Raw genomic sequence first — 4,888 nt, forward strand, 5'->3', positions numbered from 1 at the left:
GGAGGGGGGTTTACTGTATTCCTGAGCCCATGTAGCAATGTCCATCACAGCATTATGCCTGTTTTTTTAGAAAGAGCCGTCTGGGGGCCTGAAGATCACAGGCATCCAAAATTACGTTTTGGCCTTGGTCCTTTGTTCACAGAGCTTTCTCTAGAGATTCTCGGAATCTTTGATATGATATTATGTACTATAGGTAATTTTTATTTTTAAAGTCTTTGCAATTTTACATTGAGGAATATTAGATAATACCCAAAAATTATTCATCGCTGCAAATCAATCCAAACAATATTGTGTAAACAATGGAATGAATGTGAATCAAATTCAATGTCCCGTGCTATAAAGCATAAAGTTCATAAATCTTCAAAAACTGTGCTCCACAAATATCTTCCATGATAATAACACACCTCGTAATGCACACTCCGCCACACCAGCAGCTCACCTTATAGATTAGGTCAAATTGTGCCTGTCCCTTTAAGGGAAAAATGCCTTGATGTACCAGACAGTTGGAATCCTCTCATGCATCAATTGGACTACATATGTAATCTCTAAATTCCAGAGGTAGTGCTTAGAAAATTGAAATGTTAGAGCATCATAGTGTTTTCTGTATTAAAACCACAAATCTATTTAGAATGTAGATAAAAACACACTCACCTTATTATGTGCACAAAAGCTGGTGCACCACAAATATAAAGCATGAATTGTTCCTTAGACCACCACAGGAGGCACTGTTAATAGAGGCTGCAGCTTGTGGATTTATAACATTCAGCATTTATATATTCTCATACTGTCACCTTTAAACTTAGAGTTTGCTCTATGTGGTTTACAGCATTACACAGCGTTACCTACCGTCTAACTCTCTGAGATTATGTATTATGTCACCAGCTCTGCCCCTTACGCGTTACGCCACCCTATGTGCCACCATACCTAAATTTCATAAACCCTATAGGTTTATGAAATTTACACATTATTGCATTCTATTTTATGTATATGTTATACAGCTTCCCAACTTTTTGGGATTTGGGGTTGTATGTGCAAAAAATAAAACATAAAAAAGTGCCAGTGCAGTACAGCGTGGATTCTACTTTAATCTACAGACGCATTTGTTGATGTATATAAACAGTCGTGTGAAAAAGTAAGTACACTCCATGAAAGCTGTTGACTTTTCACATATTTGAACAGGCAAACATTTGATCTTAAAGTGAAAGTAAAGTCTTATTTTTAAATTTGTACCTACAAGATAAGCCTATAATAAGACCTACCTGTAGGTACAATGAATATCTCCTAACTTGCACTGTTTAGGAGATATTCATATTGCATGCAGCCGGTGACATCACCAGTGAATGCGCTCTAAAGGGACAGCATACCTGTGCCGTCCCTTAAGGGCTCTGTGCTGCAGCCGTGACTCCCATGCTCGGGTGAAGATGGAAGCCCTGTAAGCGGTGACAGTGTGCTGCTGGAGGGCTTCATTCTAAGGTAAGCATTTCATAAGGTGCTAGTATGTGATGCAGATACTAGCACATTATGTCATTGACTTAAAACATTTTTTTTCAAAGGATGCAGTTTACTACCGCTGCTGTAACTCAAACAGTGCCTACAGATAAATGTGATATACTTTAATAAAAACACAAGGAAAATTGCCTTTTTAGTAATATATTCAACAAAATTATCAATAGATGTAATGGTGCACATTGGAAAAGTAAGTACCCTCTTGGCCCCAGAAGCTGGTTCCCGCCCCTTTAGCAGAAACTACGTCTGTTGGTTCGGTTTGCATACCTGCCCACGAGCATACCTCCCATTTTTTCGAGATGGTAATGAGGGACACCTATTATCAAAAGTATGTAGACATAGGACACACCCCTGCCACGCCCACATAAAGGAAAATTATACATAAAAAAAATTATTAGGTAAATCCACAAGTGCTTTTTTTTAACCACTACTATTCCTTCATACTGGCTTTTGAAATGTACAAATGCAGCAATTTAGCAATGGGATTAAAGATTTAGCACCTGGAAACACTTTTTGAAAGATAGTGCATTTTAGATACAACTATATAGATCAGACCAAATTGAGGAACAAATAAGGAGGAATGAGGGACAGAGGGACTTTGTTCCAAATCAGGGACAGTCCCTCAAAATCAGGGACAGTTGGAAGCTATGCACGAGTTTCTGACATTGACCCTTTGAAAATTTTGACCACTCCTCCATACATAAATCCTTAATTTTCGAGATGTTTGTGGGTTTCCTTGCATTTTTATAATCTATATACTGTATGTATATTTATCTTTTTTAAATACTGGGGCTACCTCATCTCATCGCATCTGTTTCCCTCTTTTCCCCTGCTATCAGTACCTTTGAGGTGGGGAAGCGGGGAGGTAGAGAATTTGAACTGTCAGTGAGATTTTTCTACTGCAGCCTTTTTAACTGGTTGTTTCTATTGGAATCACTGGCAGCTTCTCAATGGGCTGGGATATGAAGTCCAGCATCATTTAACCCCCTTTATTGTTATTCCAGGAGATGCATCACCAAGCCACCCTGGGCTCACAAGAGAGTAAGGCTGAAAACAGTAAACATGTCACTATGAGAAATCCATTTTCTGCATAATTATAAAAAGTCTGCTGCAGGAAGAGAAGGACTGCAGACAGGAATGCAGGGGGGTGGTCCAGTGGAGGAGTCTGTCCAACCGGAACTTGGACTTTAAAGGTGTTTATAACTGGATGGGACTAAGGGTGCATTCATACCTGTGAATGCACCCTGCCTCCGATTAGAGGCAAGAACTCCAAAGGGGGTTTCTGATGATTAGATGCGGGAGGCAATCACATTGAAATTGATGAAAGGCTGCTGGCTCCAGCAGCTATCCTGGGGTTCTCAGGTAAAATCAGGAACAGGTGTGAATGCACCCTAAAATTAGCCATACACCAGTAAAAATTTTGTTTAAAAAGTTTTGTTTTTGAAATGATCATTTGTTTTTCTAAGCGTTAGGCCCCTTTCACACTTGCGGACTGCTCAGATCCGCCTTTCAGTTTTTCGGGCGGATCTGAACGGATGCCCCATGCATCTCTATGGGGCATCGGATGTCAGTGGAGACATGTCTGCTGACATCCAATCCGTCAAATCCGGACGGATGGAAACCCTATTTTCCATCCGTCCAGCGGATGGGATGGGATCGGATGAGAACGGACAGGCGGTCCATTCTCATCCGATTCCCCCATAGAGAAGAGTGGGGACCTGACAGCTCTGTCTCTGCACACAGCGCGCAGACAGAGCTGCGATCCGCCCGCTCAGCGAGGGATCGGCGGATCGATCCCCTGCTGAGAAAAACGGAGTCTGCCGACGGAGCGGCAGGTGTGAAAGGGGCCTTAATAGGAACAAATCGAGAATTTTTTTTTACCATAATAAGCCAAAAAATTTAAGAAGATGGAAATTTTTTTGTGAATCTTATCTGATTGAACAACAAAAAAAAAGCCTGAAAATTCTAACTAAGGCAATACGCAGGTACTAGGAAAACCTTATTTCCAAAGTAGAACTTTTAACATCGTAAGCATTTGTTTGTGAACAACAGGGGTTTCCAAACTGTGGCCCGCACACCAAATGTGACCCTTTGCTTATCTTTATCTGGTACTTGGGACACTATTCCTTCCACCGGCACCCACAATAGGGTGCTATTCCTCCAACTGACACCAGAGATGGGGAACTAATTCTCCCACCCATTCCCATTCTGACACCAATAATGTATATTTTTTTGTCTCACTGACCACCAAGCCTATGGCATTATTTATTCCCACCGATGCCAGGGCATTTTCTACTCCCACTAGCCACAGTCCCCTTAAAGTTTGAAGGGCAGTAAGCCAGCCCAAATAACATTTTCGTATAGTGTATTGGCGTATGGAATGAACCATATGAAATTTTTTCAAAATATCTAGTATTTCAGAACATTAGAATGCAACACATTTGCATGACAATGAGGTTAAATATCATGCGAAATTTGTCAAGTTTAATATGATACCATCCAATGCTCAGACAAATGATTTTGCAAAATGTTTGTACACATGATCAAATTAAATTTTGCTGGTTTATGGCTAAGGTAAACTTTAACCATAGGCAAAACTTTTTATTTTTTTTAGTTTTGGATAGAGTGGAGAGGGATTTGAACACCTATCAGGTTTATGTTGCTGTCTGTGTCCCTGTTACGGAGATTCGGCCTCTCTATTGGCGCTTTTCCACTGCATGGAACCGTACTGGTTCGGCGCGCTTTTGTGCTTTTCCACTGCGGTATCGCATGGTATAGGGTCGGAACGGTTCGGTACGGTACGGTATAGGTTTGCTTTTCCACTGCATGGAACCGAACGGTACGGTACGGCTCTGAAAAAACAGTACCTACTCGATTGTGGTTCCAACAGGTACCAAACTGGTACCATATCCCACAATCCTTTGCATGCAGTCACTACTAGCCACTGATTGGTCAGAGAATCACACCCACCCCGTTGTTATCCCACCCACTTAACTTTAGTACTACTTTAGTGGAAAAGCAAACCTATACCGTACCGTACCGAACCGTTCCGACACTATACCATGCGGTACCGCAGTGGAAAAGCAAACCGGGCCAAGCAGGGCCGAGTAGAGCCGAGCCGGTACTAGCCGGTACTTGCAGTGGAAAAGTGCCATATTTGTCCTGCTCAGTGTTGTAACCAAAAATTAAACTGAAAGAGAATGAAAAATGTAGGTGATCACCAGAACAGGAATAGAGGGGGACACAATTTCTGATGACTGTTGTACCTACCAGGGACCCCCCTCACTTTGGAGAGATTTCCTCTCACTTGTTGTGGCTATGGAACAGGAAGTAAATGGAATTCTCTGAAATGGGCCACAGGTAGCAAAAAAAAAAAACATCT

This window comes from Pelophylax lessonae, assembly GCF_965119305.1.
Source record: "Pelophylax lessonae genome assembly, chromosome: 10".
Taxonomy (NCBI): domain Eukaryota; kingdom Metazoa; phylum Chordata; class Amphibia; order Anura; family Ranidae; genus Pelophylax; species Pelophylax lessonae.